The sequence below is a fragment of the Felis catus genome, chromosome B2, assembly GCF_018350175.1.
Source record: "Felis catus isolate Fca126 chromosome B2, F.catus_Fca126_mat1.0, whole genome shotgun sequence".
Taxonomy (NCBI): domain Eukaryota; kingdom Metazoa; phylum Chordata; class Mammalia; order Carnivora; family Felidae; genus Felis; species Felis catus.
Genome location: NC_058372.1, coordinates 134,291,519 through 134,310,151, shown reverse-complemented (window position 1 = coordinate 134,310,151; position 18,633 = coordinate 134,291,519). Strand labels below are relative to the sequence as shown.

Below are 18,633 nucleotides of genomic sequence, written 5' to 3'. Positions count from 1 at the left end.
ACAAGCGTTTCCCTTACCCTCAGCTTTAAGTCGGTGCTGCTTAGTACTTATTTTGAAACTGCAAATTTGTTCCAATGCAATTGAAATAATAGGAACAATTTGAGCGCTAGTTACCAGCTAGAAATACTAGTTGGATGCGGAAAACCACGCTCAACTGAAACAAGCTGCATGTGAATACACAAAATGTAACACACCTCAAACATCCGCCAGCTGCCTCAGCTGGCCTATCAGCATGCGGCCCCAGCTAGCCATATCTTGTGTTACAACTTTCCTTCTGATTTCAGAAAACCCTTCTTTGACCACTTCAGGATAACAAATTGCCACATCTACGCTCATTTCCATAAGCCAACTTCAGATCTTTTTCAAAGTACCGTATTTGTTTGTACGTTATAGGAGTACATATTTCTTAGTCATTTAACATGGGTAAAACTATACTGTCATTTTTTTAAGGATCCTATCTTTTTTAAAATGTTCTCTGATAAAGTTTTTGAGTGTTGTATCTGGAACTCCACTTTTTCCATAAACCCTGTGGCTTTTCTTTCTCATGATTTGCATAGCATGGTGATTTTTAGAAACACAGATGTTAAATTTTAACAGAACTGTCTGAACTGCAAAGCCCCTCTGACCTTAACAACTGTGAACAGTAACTTCCCCAGGATGACTACTGGGAAGGCAGAATGTTTTAACTTATCTATTTGGTTGTCAAAATGATGTTAATAGTTTCTTATAACTGATTATAATTTGTGTCTTTTCTGTGGATTGGCTGACATTACCAGACTGTGCAGTGAGTTATTCTTAGAGTATCATAGAACGAAGCATTGATATACAGTAAGAGTAGCTGGATGGTGCTACAATTTTTAAAACTAAAGTTAAAGCAAATTTTGAAACCTTTAGCCCCAATAAGATTTCAGAATTAAACCTTAAAAATAAAGAAATCTATTCCCTGCCTAATCATACACACACTATTCTAAATACCTTTTACTTTACTCATGCATTATCTAAGTATCTCATCAAATGCCAGTTAGGTAACAGTTGATGTACTTCACATTTGATTAACCTCAAAAGAATTTACAAATGTCATTAATTAAACATAAAAACTTTCAAAAAAATTTTAACAGCAAATTATTGGAGTTATATTTCTTGGAGCATGATATGACAACTTTACTAAGGCAAAGCAAACTCCTTCCCCCTCCCCACCCCCCGTCCACCCTCCACCAATCTATAATATCAAGTTATTTTCCTAAGAGTTAAAAAATACAAGAATTGTAGCCATGTAATCAAAATCTAAAATTCAAATACTATCACTGTTTAAGACTAAAAATAAGAATCATAATCCCTCTTTAGCATAAATTTTAGCATGAAAGAATCGTAATACTGAAACACTTTACATAGCTAGTTATTTGCAAAAGTAACAGTAAACATACCAAATCAGTCATCTAAATGCTACATGAAGTTAGCTATCATGTTCAGCTTTTATGTTATTTAAAAGCTTGAAAGGAGCAAGGGACTGGTAGCAGAAAATAGATTTCTCAACTTTATAATGCTGCAATAATTTACTTTGTAAAAGAAAAAGTTTAACACTAATGGCTGAAGTACATAATGATCTATACTTCCTTCTCTAAACAAGAAAACTTCCCGACTTTTTCATTTACTACATTGCCTCAAGTCCATGAATGTTGGCCATTCCTTATGGATAAAAGTCTTACCAGTTTTAAGTTCTTCTAAAGGAATGTGCAAGTCAGCCACACTTGGCAATTTATGTACTGTGGTTTTGTGGTGAGTGCTACCATTTTCTAAGGATCAAGAAAAGTGCAATAAATCTAAGACAGAATGGTTATAATTCATCAAAACATATTATATAACTAACTACCTTGTGTGTATTTTCCAATTCATATCTCACTATTTTTTTCCAATACGTTAGGGCTTTAAGATGGAGACAAAGTTATTTTTCAGTGCTCCCTTTTCCCTGTAATTTTTGGATAATCCATCCTGTGCATAAATATCTTGGAAAGAAAACATGATATAAATAAATGATATGACAAGAAGCTCGTATTATGGGTAAAAGGGAAAAAGAGAGGATAAAAGAAAATGAAAGCACTTGGAAGTACCAGTTTGCATCTTGTATCAACCATCAACATTTAGAACGAACCAATGAACCCAGTGGCATGTGAAAATTATAATAATCTGGTTAAAATATTAATCTAAAATGGCATCTTTATATGCAGATTAAGAGAAAGTTATGAGAAGTTTTATCAACTGATCCCTGTGCAGTTCTAATCACTCGCTTGGCCCCATGCTTTCTTTTTGTTCATCTCATATAATTTTGCCCATCTTCCTTCTAATGTCATGGCCCTCAGCTGACTTCTCCCCAAAGTGGACTTCTGGCTGCCTGGTAGATGTATGCATGTGTGTGTGTTATAGCACAGGGCACAGGTCGATTATGTTCATGAGTTAGACACAGTGTAAATGGACAGTTATTAGTCTTTTCTTCAATTTTAATTTTTTTCATGTTTATTTAATTTTGGGGGTAGAGAGAGAGAAGGAGAGAGAGAATGAGCAGGGGAGGGGCAGAGAGAGAGGGAGACATAATCTGAAGCAGGCTCCAGGCTCTGAGCTGTCAGCAGAGAGCCTGATGTGGGGCTCGAACCCACGAACTGTGAGATCATGACCTGAGCCGAAGTCAGGGGGCTGAACCGACTGAGCCACCCAGGCTCCCCATTAATGCTTTCGTAATAACCACCAAAATGTTTTACTATCTAACGAAAAGTTAAATTGGCAATTTGAAAATTATACACATACACTTGATTGGTAATACAACTGTGGTTAATAGAGACTGCTAAGCCTGCTAATGGAGAAAATATATACAAATCTATATGTAAAGACCAACATTTAAATAAAATATTTCATTACTAGATTATTCAGAACCTTAAAAGGAAATCACAGAGAATTCAAAAGAGCAAAGTTAAAATTGGTAAGGCAATATTAAATGAATCAAGTTTCGAAAATACAACACCATGCTGTAATGTTGTTTAGTATGTGCCAGTGTTTCAATCTAACACTGTGAAACTGTAGTATATAGTTGGCTATTTGTCTTGTTATAGTTATGGTGAATGGATTTTTTATTAGATGGTCAAGAATAATCTCAGAACTCTACAGAAACTTTTATCAGCAAATTTATTATATACAAGTCTATTTCACAAATCTCTAAATTAGATACCCTTAGAGAATATTCAATTTAATATTTTTAGTTGTATAACATAATCAAATAAAGAAACAGAAACCACATCCTACAAATACCTACCCATAAATCTGCAGCAAAGGCTTTCCTAATTAAGTAGGAAATCTGAACTGTAAAAATATATTAAAGTGGTCTTCTACTTAACATTTTTATTTATGACATAACTCATTTTCTAATTTATCATTTTTATATTTTTTCATATGTACATTTTTCATATGTAGTTTTTCATATGTATGTATATATATGTATATATGTGTGTGTATATATATATACATATATATACATATACATATATATACATATATATATATATATATATGTATATATATATATATAGCTCAAACTTTGTTGAGTGCCTGCTACTTACTCTACACCATAGTGGGTGCTGAAAGTATTAAAATTAATAAAAGCACAGTTGCTTATGTTCAAGAAATTTACATTTTAGGGGTGCCTGGGTGGCTCAGTCGGTTAAGCCTCTGACTTTGGCTCAGATCATGATCTCATGGCCCGTGAGTTTGAACCCTGCATCAGGCTCTGTGCTGGCAGCTCAGAGCCTGGAGCCTGCTTCAGACCCTGTGCCCCCCTTTTCTGCCCCTCCCCTGCTCGTACTCTGTCAATCTCCCTCTCTTAAAAATAAATAAACATTAAAAAATTTTTTTAATTTACGTTTTAGTAGGGGAAAACAAACATTCAACAAATAAATGTAATAATGGATACAGATATAATATGCAGTAAACAGCAGAAATGAAGGAGGGACCAGCCAATTCTAGGAGAAGGGGAGGATTTAAGGAAAGGATTCATTAAACAAGGGGACACCTACGCTGGGTCTTGGAAGAGAAAATGTGTTCTGTTGGACAGGCGAGAGGGAAAGAGTAACTCAGGCACAGGTAGCTGCCTAGGGAAAGACCTAACGGGGTGAAGCAGCCTGGCAAGTTCAGGAAAGCGTAAGGAGCTGGCTAATGCTGACCTGCGGGGGCTGAGACTCACAAGGAGACAGCGTGACAAAAGACGAGGCTGAAGAAGTGGGGTAAGGAGGGGCACATCACAGAAGATTTTCATTGCTCTCTGCGTCATGCATGCTGCCTCCCACAAGTCAGCAAAAACATGCCTCTCACTTTCTCCGTTCAGGTCGTTTATCTCTGAAGCTCCAGGCCCCGCCACAAGATGCACCACTGTGCCCCAGCACACGACAACAAGTACTCTGTGCCATTTACAGGTGTATAAGCTGCAGTGAAGGTCAAGGGAAGAAGTGCCTAAAACTTAGGAACTGAAGAAAGGCAGGAAAAATGTCACAAAGAATGTCGTGCTTGAGCTTAGGAATTACAGAGGAATAATAAAGGTCTCGCAGGAAGGATATCCCTGACAACCGTTTGTGTTGAGGGAAAGGCCACGAAAGAACATGATAAATGAGAAGAATTACAGCTGAGTAGAGTAGAAAAATGAGTGAAGTGTGAAAAGGTGGGAAAGTTTCAGTGAAAAATGTACAGATTCCAGATAATGTAGAAAATACATCTGAGAAAATTCTACGGGCCTGAACGACTTTTTGGCTCACCTTCATTTCTAGGATCCACTCTATAAATATTGCGACTATAAGCCAGGCGATGTGCTTTAAATATGCAAAGCTAAGTAAAATATAGTCCCTGCTTTTGAGAAGATTATAATCTAGCAGAATTCAGATTTATATTGGGACTTCTTATCAGCACATGTCTATTATCTCACCTTATCCTCCCCACATGTGAGGCACAGAGGACAACTGTTATATGCCTTTTAACTGAGGAGCATCATGGAGAGAGACACTGAGACATCTATACACCCACTTCCCACCAAGTTAGTCTGCAAGGCCAGCCGTGCACAACTGTGGTGTCAACCCCCACTGCGACTGCAGTCAGCTGTGAGGCAGGCTGAATGAAGTCTGTTGCAAATAATAAAGTACCAGAGGTCTCTTTATATAAATTAGAGGATCTCATCTAGAGACAAACACATGTGTTTCAAGAGGAGCAGAAAGTCACCTCCTTAGTGTGTATTACTAAAAACAACTGCTATTGGGAAGTGAATAAGTAAATTACTGTACAGCAACACTAATGAATACCAGGTAGCTGTGTGTGTGTGTGTGTGTGTGTGTATGTGTGTGTGTGTGTGTGTGTGTGTGTGTGTGTGTTTTGGTGGAATAAGATATCTAAATAATTAAATGGAAAGAGAAGACTTTAATGAATGAAAAAAGTAAGAGGCAGAATCTGTGTATTTAAAAAAGGGATACAAAAATGTATTTTAAAAAGATATTTTGTATGTATCTACAGGAAAGACTCTGAAAGAATATACACTTATTTTGGAGAGGGAGCGAGGCCAGGTAAAAGGTTACATGGATGGAAGATGGTCCATCAGTATTTGCATTCTGATACCTGAGCAGGAGAGTAAGAGTAGAATAATTTGAAAAAACCTATACTTAGCCAACTATATGTACTTTAAGATAACTTAAAGCCTATGTTATCTATGCTGAGACTGTTACTGTTAGCGTTAACAGCTACAACAATTACCAATCTTCCAGATGTTTGACAAGATGAGATCTACAGTTACATTTTGATTTAAACGTTACATACGGGCTATATGTTTAGGTGCACGACTAGCTCTATGCTCAGTCCTGTTAAAACAAAAAAGCCAGGTCCCTTTGATTTTCAACCAAAGGCTAACTCAACGTGAACTAATGCTGAGCTACTCTCAAACGGAGTAAGAAATACTCATCCACCAATGAGATGGTTTAATTGTTTAAAAGAGGTAGGGGGTTGTAGAAAAAGAGGTTTAATGTTACTATCTTAAGCCTAAGAGTCCCTCAATAAACACAATACTTTCATAGAAAGCTATAACACATAAAGGTGGACCAGAACACTTTTCTCTAAGTTTACAGTATAAACGCTATGGTTCAGCATTACTGGTTCACCATTATTATGGGCCAGGTCCTATGCGAAATGCCTAACATGTATCATTTCAGTTACTTCGCACATTCCTGTAGTAAGGATTAAATCAGAAACTGCAGGAAAAACTCTTCACACATTTGGCACATATAACAGTAAGTGTCCTTAATGAGGTACCACTACTGCTAAAATCTAACTTCATCAAGCCAATGACTCTAATACAGTTAGCTTTTCAAAACACTCACGGACTTAAGTGCACCAAGGCTAAGAAATCTTCAGTGGATACCCATTCCCTGCTCCTGAATTAAGTCCAAAATCTTTCACCTGACGTTCAAAAGTATGACACAGCTCCGTCTTCTATCGCATCCTGTACTCCACTGTTCTCTAGGCACACTGGACTGCTCACAATTTCTAGAACATGTTATACACTTAAAAAAAATTTTTTTTTACTTCTTAAAGAAGTAAATAACATTTAAAATGTTTACTTATTTTTGAGAGTGCAAGTGGGGGAAAGGCAGAGAGAGGGGGACAGAGGATCTGAAGAGGGCTTTGTGCTGATGGCAGCAAGCCTGATGTGGGGCTCGAACTCACTAACTGTGAGATCATGACCTGAGCCGAAGTCGGAAGCTTAACCGACCGAGCCACTCAGGTGCCCCTATATACTTTCATTTCCATAACTTAGATTTCTAGGATTTCTAGATTCTTACCATTCTCTCCAAAGACTTTTATCTATCCCTCAAGGCTTAGTAGAAACGTTACTTTCCCCACAAAGTTGATTCTATCTGGTACTCTCCCGTATACTGTTAGCACTCCTAGTATAGTACTTTCTTTGGTATTATTTGTCTGTGAGCTCCCCGAAAGCAAAGTTTATTCATTTGCACATCCCTTTGGGCCTAGTACAGTGTTTTACACAAAATTTGCATTCAATAATGTAGAAAAATTTCACCATTACTAACAGCCTCCCAGTGATGACAAACAAGACTTGAAATTCAAATGCAATTCTCTCTTCAATTTCTCCCCCAATTCACCCATCGGCAGTAAAGATCCTGTAATAACTCTGATAGTAGCTCTCTTTCCGGTCCTAATACAACACTCAGTGACAGTCAATCCTTTCAATACCAAACAAATCACGTGGGACATAATCAGGGACCCAATGCTGACTAGACTGGCTGACATGTTCATTATACAATAACAGTGGAGGAGAGAATTTCTGAAGCAGAAGCTAGGATATTAGAATCATCTTTTAAAATCACAGTTGGGACATAAAATTTCTCTGATCAATTCTTCTGAACTGAACTTTAAAAACAAAAGTATGGTTATCTGCCCATTCAGTAAATAAAATGACCTTTCATGGATTAATCCAGTTTCTAAATCTATACAAATTGGTAAAAGCAATAAATGCCCCTAAAAGCTAACTGACCTCAGCCCTCGAATCCTTCATAAGTAGTTTTCACTGCATTAAAATCTTAAGCAACAGGAAACCTGTTTTTGGTTTTGTTGTTATATTCCAGGACAATTTAATCTACTTATGACTTTCTTATTGGATTTATTTTGAATAATCAAGTATCATTACAGCAAGTATTAGTTACACACTTACATTTAAAATTAAACTCTTTATGTAGAAGTACTATATAATAAATTATTTGGTTCTACTTCCAACTGCCGAAGAAAACACTGACTCTATGTGAAGGCATGCATTGCGTGGAGTGGTTGAGAGAACTAGTTTCACTTACTAAACTCCACGTACTACTCAGACTCTGTGTGAACCTCTTAAAGGAAGACAGTTTTGCTGTCGATAATGTTTACTTTTCATTGAAGACCAGAGTAGTTTTTGCACATTTACAGGGTCTAACTCAATAGTATTTCCAATTTATTTTTCCTAAGTTGTTTTTGCATTAGTTTGCTACTACTAGCAAACAAGTTAAATCAGAAATATTCAGGCAAAAGTAAGTTAAAGTCAAGAGTAGCTGCATGTTACCTAGATGTTAGGAATGTTACTATACTTGAAAGCAAGAAGACCACAGATTTTGAAAGTAAAGTTTTGGTTATTATAGATGTCACAGTAAGGCAGTTACACAGGCTAAGCTTGACTGGTGCCATGGACTTTAGCATACCTGGAAATAGAAAAATTCAAATTGTAGCTGTTCTTGGTTGGCCCTTTGCCATTTTTGCAGCTTACAAATTTTTAATTAAGTAACTGCAGTGAGCTCATCTCTACCGGATACTTCTTTTCCAGGGCAGGTCCAGGAACGGGGTCTGGAGCCTTGAAAGCAGAAGAGAAACTAGAGTAAACTAGAGGCAGGCGGAACGAGAAACGTGACCAGGTAACACTATGAGATCTAATGGCAATGATGCAATGATGTAGTCCCCAGTGCGTCTCACACAAGATATTCTGAGGCGGAAAAAGGATCTCCTAAGTTGCAAGTTCCCAGAAGATGCCATTTACATGAGTTAAGTCGCTGTCTTTCTTTACCCAACTCTACTCTCGACTTCCAGTTCCAGCTACTGAAACAGTGGCCTTCGTGAGACCTGTGATCGCTTTCAGCAGCAGACTGTCCAACGTGGGACCACAGACAATAGCCGAAAGAGAAAAACAGCAAATCCACTTTCACTGGTCAAATTAAAATTGTAAAGTCCTCATTTCCAGGTCGTTTTGCTCTTCTTTCACTATCTTATTTCCAATTGTCTTCTAACTGCTCCCCTGATTTCCTACAATCAATTCTCAGAGGTTTCTTCAGAAATACATCCAAGCAATGAACTGAATTTCAAGTTCCAATTTTTAAAAATACTTGGTAATTCTTAAAGTGGGAGGCAAAAAAACAGCTCATAAGATGTGGTTCTTAACCACACTGGAAATTCTCTTTTTCCATTACCAAAATAGGTTCAATCTTTTTGGTATAAATTTGTTGGGTCCATATTAACACACACACACACACACACACACAACTACAGAGGTTACAGAAATGGTAGGATATTAAAAATGATAGACTGTTGCACGAGAGCCTGGCAAGGATGTCCTTACACTTGGTGAGCTGGCACCCGAGGGAGCTTCTCTAAGAAACAAATGCCACAGCACTCAAAATGAATTGAATTCTCTGCTACTGTCAAATGATGGCAGATTGTGGGAACTGCTAACAAGACAAAATAATAATAATAATAATAATAATAATAATAATAATAATAATAGTGAAGACAGGGATTCAAAGAACTAACTCCCTGCATTTCTAGTGACTAGCAACACAGCAAAGCAAAAGAGAATCAAAATAGTTTTTAAGAAAAATGTAAATTTTCCATCTTTCACGATGGCATATTGTCAGTGAAAAAATTCTGGCAGAGACAGATCTAGGTTCAAATCTTGTGTCAGCATGGCCTTGGACTAAAACTCTCTGCAGAAGTTTCTTTTCTATCAAGTTGGATACCACACCTCACTTTACTAGACTGTCAAGATAATTAGCTAAAGTACACAAGTGGCTAACAACCTAGAACACAGTAGATAATCAATTTTTCTGCATTACTACAGAGTGAAACACATTTTTTTATTCTAAACACACAGGTCTACCTAAGTTTTCATTTTCATATATACTAAAACAACAGTGTGTAACAAGCTTTAGGTTTAAATAACTCAACTGCATCACATCCTAAGAGACACAACTGATTTATCAACATTGATTTCAGAACTACAAAGGAAATGTGTCAGAGAGCTCAATTCTGAGAGCTGATAATGAATACAAATAGAACAATTTACATTTAGAACATAAAGGGAATCAGTGGTAAGCAAGGTAAACAATGTAATTCTTCTCCCTCCAAATAAAATAGAAAGTACCTTTGTCAACACATCTCTTGTTAAAAAGTTACAGATCTGGAGTAGTGTACTTTAAAAAGCAAAAAGAATCCACGCATGATATAACTTGGTTTTTAAGTCAGGAAATGCTTTAAGGGCAAAGAAAAGCCTTACATTTGGGCAATAATTTTCCTCTTACTGATAGAACAGCGGGTTCCATACAAAATTACTATTTACCAAATATGGTTCAAAGATCAGATTACACCTTTCCTACATTACCAAGTAATACAGCAAGTATCAAAAGTAACAAAGAATTAAAAAAAAAATCCTTAAAGTCATTCTATTCACTGCTACAACTTTATTTCAAAATAGTTTTTAAAAGTTAACATGGAAAGTGTCTATTCAAAACCCACTTCAATTTACTTAGAGATGATAAAATTAAATTGTCTGTGTATTCCCTAGAAGGAAAACAAACAAACAAACAAACAAACAAAAAACAAAGTATTTAGGGGTGCCTGGGTGGCTCAGTAGGTTAAGTGTGGGACTTCTGCTCAGGTCATGATCTCAGTTTGTGACTTTGAGCCCCGCATCAGGCTCTGTGCTGACAGCGCAGGGCCTGGAGCCTGCTTCAGATTCTGTGTCTCCCTCTCTCTCTGCCCCTCCCCCACTTGTGCTCTATCTCTCTCAAAACTAAATAAACATTAAAAAAAATAATTAAAAAAAGTATTTAAGAATGAGGATTCCTGGGGTACCTGGGTGGCTCAGTTGGTTAAGCATCTGACTCTGGATTTCGGTTTAGGCCATGACCTCAGTTTGTGACCTCGAGCCTAGCATCAGGCTTCTCACTGACAGTGTGAAGCCTGCTTGGGATTCTCACTCTCTCCCTCTCTCTGCCCCTCCCCAACTCATGCGCTCGCTCGCTCGCTCTCTCTCTCTCTCTCTCTCTCACTCTCTCTCGAGTAAATAAACCTTAGGAAAAAAAAAAAAGAATGAGGATTCCCATTCATTAACCCATACAGATGGACTTTCAGTTTAAAGTCCACCAAGAAAAATATGTATTTTTTAATGTTTATTTTTTTTAAGGAGAGAGAGACAGAGCATGAGCAGGGGAGAAGCAGAGAAAGAGGGAGACACAGAATCTGAAGCAGGCTCCAACTCACACACTGTGAGATCATGACCTGAGCCCAAGTTGGACGCTTAACCGACTGAGCCACCCAGGCACCCCTGGAAAAATACTTTAAACAGTTTTCATGTTTGGTATTTTATTACTAGCTATTACAATGAAACCTCATGATTCATGGTAATGTGTAGATTGATTCTTTTTTTTTGTCTTTTCCAGATATACAAGATCATCTACAAATAATAAATCTGTCTCCTCCCTTTCAACAATTCTTTTGTATTTTGGTCTAATTTTTGCATTGTATTCCAAAGACAATGTTATAGAATAGTAACACTGGCCAGATCTTCCTTGATTCATGACTTTAAAAAAGGAATTCAGTATTTCACTAAACACGAAAATAGAAATTCTAGTATTTCATGTCTAATAACAAAATGCAGTCTTGTGGTTTGAGGTATGTAAAATTTTAAATATATTCATTTATCCTGGTTTCACTAAGGATTATTAGAAATAAATGTTGATTTCCCCCTTTTTGGTATCCTTCAAGATATTCATAATCCCCTCTCACCCACTAAACGTGAATGAATTTATCATTACATTTCTAGAATGAATTCTACTTGGTTACGCTTTATTCTGTTAATGTAATGGTAGTTTCCATTTGGTAGTTTTATTAAGCATTTTTTGCACCAACTTTTGGGAGATTGGTGTGTATTCTTCTTTTATGTTCATATTTTGTTATCGTGTTATGCTGGCTCTGTACAAAGGACTGGGAAGCTTACGTTTTTTTTCTCTACGCTCTGAAATGGTTATCTGGGGCTTAGCGTTCTTCCTTCAACCTATGAACATGTTTGAGTCTTAACCATCTTAAACATACATCCATGTATAAACTCGTGGATGTATTTCCTTACCTTAATTGGTATATATAATATACTGGTATATACAATATACAATATACTGGAAATACACAAAGTATTTCCTTACCAGTTAAGCCCTGTTAACAAGTATGTCTTCACAAAGCTATTAAAATTGCTACTGTATTCAAGGCACTGAGGAAAGAGAATGAGCTACAGTTTCTGCCCCCTACATCCTCCTAAACAAGTGAGAAACACAAACATACATACCAAAATCTGCATTAGCAATGTAAGGAATGAACACACTATGCTAGGCCACCTGTGTCTTACCATTCATGCCTTTTGCCAAACTCCTCTACAGAGTAGTTATACTATGGCTTCAACTTTCTTTTAATCTGCCTCCAAGTTTCCTCCCTTGATAATAGTTTTATTCAAATCATCAAATACAATACCCTTTTCAGGATTGTCATCCACCATTTTGCAATAACTTAATTCCATAGTATATTTAAGTTTTCTTGAGTACTTTCTAATTCGTCATATCATTTGATCCTCATGCAAAACCAGTGAGGAAGCCTAGGTAGTTATTATTCTCATTTTGCAAGGTTTAGAAAATTAAGTAATTTACTAATCAAAACCTCAATCAGTGGCAGATTTAGGGCCAGAAATGTATCTGTGGCTTTCTAACTCCAGGCACAGGGTTCCTGCCTCCATGTTTTTGTTTTTTGTTTTTTTTTTTAATTTGAGAGAGGGAGGGAGGGAGGGAGAGAGAGAGGGAGGGAGGGAGAGAGAGAGAGAGAGAGGGAGAGAATGGGGAAGGGCAGAGGGAGAGAAAGAATCTTAAGCAGCCTCCACACTCAGCATGGAGGCTGACGTGGGGCTTGATCCCATGACACTGGGATCATGACCAGAGCTGAAATCAAGGGTCACTCAACCCACTGAGCCACCCAGAGACCCCCTTTCCTCTATATTCTATTAACTTGACCGACTGATTACTAATTTGAACAATTACTAATCACTCTTTTCTTGAAAATTTTTCTGCTCAATAGTGTACACATTCTTCATTTTCTAGGATCATTATTTCTGTGCTTCTGGTTTGTCAAAACTTGTGGTGCAGAGTTTTGACACTCGTCCTTGCACGTCTTCCTCAGGCACCTTTTCTGTACTGTTTCCAGCATAATCGAAGGAGAATCTCCTTTAAGGCGTAGTTCAGTCCTTCTCTTCTACTGGATAAAATCTAAACATTCACAGCCGTAGAGTCTGATACTGAAAGGACGCTTATATATACTCTAGTCTGACGTCGTTACTTAATTAAAAACCTCAAGTTTGTATTATACAAGTCACTGGGAGAATCTGAATAAAGGTTTAAGACAAAATTTGCCTTCTTAAACTATACGTAAAGTAAATGCATATATGTATGTACAGTAGATATAGCTAAGTAATTAAATTTTAAGAGTAATTATTGGACCTTATTTCATTTTTGCTAAGGACTTGTCTGTCCTTATTTCCATTTCTATTAAAGACTTGTCTGCTCCTATTTCTAAGAGATGTTATTTATGGGACAATATTAATAGGAGTTCATTTATCAAAGTAGATTAAAAAAATCACAGAATAGCAATAAAGTTGAAACCTACTCAATTCTACATATTCATGAATTATCCATACTCTGGATTTTTATGTTTAAAATTTGTCTAAATGTACAGAATTTGAAGTTGGTCAGTTTTTTTTTTTTTTATAATATTTATTTACTTAGAGAGAGAGCGCGCGTGCACGAGCGTGAGTGGGGGAGGAAGAGGGAGAGAATCCCGCGCAGGCTCTGCACGGTCAGCACAGAGCCCAGCGCGGGGCTCGATCTCACGAATCGTGAGATGATGACCTGAACCAAAACCCAGAGTCGGACACTTAGCCACCTGAGCCACCCAGGCGCCCCTCACTCCAGATTTTTAAGGTGAACTGGGAATCAAAGTCATACCGCTAGCTATGCTAACGCTTCCCACCCAGATGCAGTCATGACCTGGGCTACAAGGCAGAGAGGCACAGACTGCTTGCTGTAAAGCATTTAGAACAGTGCCCGGCCTCCGGTAAGCATTCAAAGTGCGTCGGCTACCACGCTGCAGCTGCAGCTGCCATTTCTGTACGTGTTCACATCATTACAAATATGGCCACGTTAATGGTTCCGCCACACAAAGAATCCTGCCATGGTATAAGTACCTTACTCTACTCCTTTTCAGTCTGTTTTCCAGGCTTTGTCCCAGTGAGCAGGGCCACAATTTTAATGCTCCAGGACCAACACCTTTCAACCACTCTCAAACCCGAAGTACTTTAATGTCTCAACATCAGAGACTGTGAGTTCTGAAAATTAAGAGCTTATTTTATTTTAATTTTTTAAAACATAACTTATTGTCAAGTTAGCTAACATACAATGTATACAGTGTGTTAAGAGCTTATTTTAAAAGGAAATTGTACATTCCACTTGTAAACTTTCAAGCTCATTCTACCAATATGGAACACTTGAAAAATAAAAGGGAAGTAAGCTTAAATTTAAAATCCTGCCCAAACTCGCTTCCCTCCTCAGCTTCCCATTTTTATCAGAAGTAGTAATTCTCTTTTTAGCCTGAAAACTGAAGTCACCTAAAAGCTTCTCTTGCCTTTCTTTACCTCTCTTTCAAATTTCATCCATTTCATAATCAATATTCCTCAAAACACAACTCCTAAGACTCTCTTCACTGGATGTTATAATCAATACAGTTTACAATTACTTCCATAGTTCTGAAATCTAAAAGTACTTAAAAGATTTTTTCCATGAAACTTCATGTCGAAACTCCTCTGCACAGGGTGCCTGATTGGCTCAGTCGGGAGAGCATGTGACTCTTGATGTCGGGGTTGTAAGTTCAAGCCCCACATTGGGTGTAGAGATTACATAAAAATAAATCTTAAGAAAAAAAAACCTCATCTGGTAGTGGCAAAAATTTGCTTTGAACTGACTTACTGACTTAAGGCTATTTATAGACTTAGTTAGCCTACTGTGACTATTTCCATGCTTCACTGCAGAAATAATTAGGGTTTAATAACTGGGTGATGCCTCAGACCTTGTTGGGGGCATTACATAATATACAATATAAATGTCATGTTTCCTTTCTAAAATTCAAAGAATTTCGAATTTGAAAACACAAAGCTGGTCTCGGGTTACAGATAAAGCACTGTGAACCTGTACAGTATTATTCCAGGAATCCTAATTAGGCACTCTCTTCTTAACTTTCTGGTACTTTCCCCTATACCACTGCATGCAATTCGGCCACCATGATTACCACCAACCCCTTTAAAGTTCTTTCTTAATACCTCCTGGCAATGCCAATTCTAGCCCACCCCTACCGCTACCCATACTATCCCAATCATCCAGCATCTAACTGACCAGACCCACAGTTTACCTCCCTGACACCAAAGTCTTCCCGCTTGACCCAGTGTAGTACAGCAGATTAAGAAATGCTCCTACCTAACCACTTTAAATATTTCATTCCTTTGCACAAAAACTTAACAAACTGGAACAGATACACGGTAAGAGGGTAAGGATAAAGAGTGTGGGATTATACAAGTTTTGGTTGCCTTGTAAACTTATGTTTATCTACAGTTGTAAAATAAAGAACTCCCTCTTTTTAAAACTTAATGAAAATTAAAAATTCTTCTAAGTTAACTTGTATTTATTCTGTAATTAAAAACAAAAGAAAAATTCATTAGGTTCCTCCTCTACTATTCACTTCAACTAAAACTCTTTGGTAGGGTTCTCAAGGCCTTGTTTGGTTTCACTAGATCTGGTGCCACTGACCCAGTCTTTGGCAGTCTGAAGAAAGCTACAAATATCCTCTCAGAATAGTTTGAAATGCATAAAATACAATACATAGGATTACAAAGAAAGCCAATTTCACTAAAGTGTAATTATTTTTTAAAATATGGATGGTTTTAAATGCATAAGTGATTACAAAGAAAACTAATTATATTGAAAGTTACCAAGTATTTTTTTAAAACCTGTATTGGTGATGCATATATAGATATAGATATAGATATAGATATAGATATAGATACATATATAGATATATATGCTTCTTTATTAACACTCAACAAAATAAAATCTAGAAGTCTAATAACCATAATTTTTTATTAACCTGCATAAATTATATTCAGAGATATCAACAACTGTAAAGTAATATGAAAATCCCTGTGCTTTTACCATTAGTAATAAAGTCATAGGCACTGCTTTACTGCTTAGAATCACAGTACAGATCTTCCTTGAGTTATGATGGGGTTACGTGCCAACAAACCCACTGTAAATTGAAAATACTGTTAGTCAAAAATGCACTGAATAAACCTAACCCACCAACCATCACAAGTTAGTCCAGACTACCATGAATGTGCTCAGAATACTTACACCTCATTAGGGCAAAATCATCTAACACAAAGACTACTATATAATAAAGTGTTGACTATCTCATGTAATCTATTGACTACTGTACTGAAAGTGACAAACAGAATGGCCGTGCGGGTGCAGAATGGTTGTAAGTGTACCGGTCACTCACCCTCGTGATTGTGTGGCTGCCTGGGGCAGCGGCTCCCTGACACTGCCCGGCATAGAGAGTCCAGCAATGGGAATCGCTAGCCAAGGAAAAGATCTAAATTCAAACTCTAAAGTGAGATTTCTGTTCAATGTGTATCTCTTTTTCAGAAAGTTGAAAAATCATTAAGTTGAACCACTGTAAATACGGGACTGTCAGAAGAAAATGCTAAATTGCAGGTACAGGTTTCTGTTAGTGAAAACATAAAGATGTGGAGGTTTTTTCTCATCTAAGTGCAGGGATCCCTCTAAATTCTATCCTCAGACCTCTTCGGTTTCACGGAACCTAGAGTAAAACTCTACTAAATCCACCTACCTTTATTTCCCACTCGTCCTCACACCCGTAGGAATCCAGTCGGGCTTGTCTGAACATGTTTAACCCAGTTTTCCTTCCCGATTACGCTACTGCCTTGGCTTAGAATGTCATTTCTCCATCTCGATGCTTATCAAACTCTGACTTACTCTCCAAAACCAATTCGTTTCATCTCCTTCTTGAATTCTTTTGCTACTGCTTCAACCCACATGGATCTCTCTATTCTTAGAACTCCCACTGTACCTGTAGGTCAGTGCTTCATGATCTAACATTTAATCAGTCTTCTAGTTTCATTTGTGTGTCTCTTCATCTAGGTTATAAGATCCCTGGGGACATGGGCTATATCCTTGTAAATAAGACACTGCTTACATATAATATAGACAAACAGAATGTAATCGGTAAGGAAACTTCTCATTAAATGAAGTATTAGAAAATCATTTGACAACTTTAAGTATATAAGAAGATACATCATGAAGGCGAAAAATTCCACGAAGCAACTAAAAGACAATATAAATAGTTCGCCTCAGTCAGAACCTAGATACTCCTGTTATATTAAAAACTTAGAAGCTTATTTACTAGGTAGTACTGAATCCCAAGTAATAAATCAGGAAAGCAGTGCTAATGTAGACATAAAACAATGATTTATTCCACGAATATTTGCTAATAAGCACCTACTGCATGGCAGACACTATTCCAGATCCCATGGATTCAATGGTAAAAAAACAAAATATCTCACACAGGAATTTACTGTTAGAGCTTGGACTAGAACCTAGGGTTTCTGACTCTTCATTCCGAAGCTCTGGGAACAAGAAGCCATTTCTATCTTCCAGAACAGGTTAAGTGTGGAGCAAGGGGAATGTTCCCTATTTCAGAAGGGAGTACATCATATAAAAACATTATAAAGAAACATACTTGTAGCTACTAAATACATGTATACATACACACACACACAAGTAAAACCTACATAGTGTATATATATATTGTAAAAATCTCTATACACAAAATCCATAAGAAAACATTTTGGGATAAATTTCAATTATCTTATGTAGCATATTTATAACCAATGAAACTAGATGAATGAAGTGTTACACTACTCATTGATTAATGCTTTAATCACAAACACCTTACATAAAGTTTTGTTTTTTCTTCAAAGAGCTCTACCAAGTTGCCTCATTTATTTCAAGAAATATAAAAACTTATGTATCAATATCCCAGAGATGGGGTGGGGTGAGGTGGTAGGAGCGATGGTGGTAAATATTATTCTAAGTAATCTTTCTCACTGGAAGAAGAGGAGGATAATGGGAATGTGGGTAGGAAACAAAGATGGTTTCCATACAACACAATTTCTACTGTTGATTATAACCAAATAGAAATGACTTTTCCTAAAGGGAAGTTCTTAGACCAACAGCACTGGAATTCAGAGTGAATGAGGGGGAAGACTGGGGGGTGGCGGGGCAGGGAAACTGGAACAAGTAAAACTAAATAGCCTGATGATGCTATGCTAGGAACCCAAGTTCTCTGTCTAAAACTTATCTGTCTCCCACCCAGTAATTGCCTCTCCAAGACAGGCAATAGGTTTTCTAGAATTACACAGTACTGAGTTTTAGGAGAAGGTAGTGACAATGACCCAGGGAATTACAGAAAAGGTGCTAAGCAGGAAAAGAGGAGACTTAAAGACCAAGAATTTACAACAAGAGAGTCAGTTAGATACAATTCAATTCAGAAAAGAGTGGGGTCAAGAAAGCCAAATGAAAAGAAGCATAACAATAATTATTATAAAGTTTTAAGTTTATTATTTTGGTAATAATTGTATAGCTATGT

The 18,633-nt window shown here is 37.1% G+C and overlaps 1 protein-coding gene and 1 long non-coding RNA gene across 12 annotated transcripts in view; one reads left to right on the top strand and one right to left on the bottom strand.

Annotated features, from left to right (window-relative positions):
• Nucleotides 1-8,787, top strand: part of LOC109499960 — a 39,132-nt gene extending 30,345 nt beyond the window's left edge. For 5 of the 9 annotated variants that reach the window (XR_006598384.1, XR_006598385.1, XR_006598389.1 and 2 more), the window contains 2 exons: nucleotides 8,384-8,471; nucleotides 8,644-8,787. This is a non-coding gene — a long non-coding RNA (uncharacterized LOC109499960). Of the gene's footprint in view, nucleotides 1-8,383 lie in introns of all 9 variants that reach the window. The other 4 variants (XR_002742509.2, XR_006598390.1, XR_006598386.1 and 1 more) reach the window with 1 other exon arrangement.
• TAB2 (TGF-beta activated kinase 1 (MAP3K7) binding protein 2) overlaps nucleotides 1-18,633 on the bottom strand; it is a 91,268-nt gene that overhangs the window by 55,510 nt on the left and 17,125 nt on the right. For all 3 annotated transcript variants that reach the window (XM_045058186.1, XR_006598381.1, XR_006598382.1), the window contains exon 2: nucleotides 8,262-8,410. The gene's annotated coding sequence lies outside the window, so the exon portion shown is untranslated. The remainder of the gene's footprint in view (nucleotides 1-8,261; nucleotides 8,411-18,633) is intronic.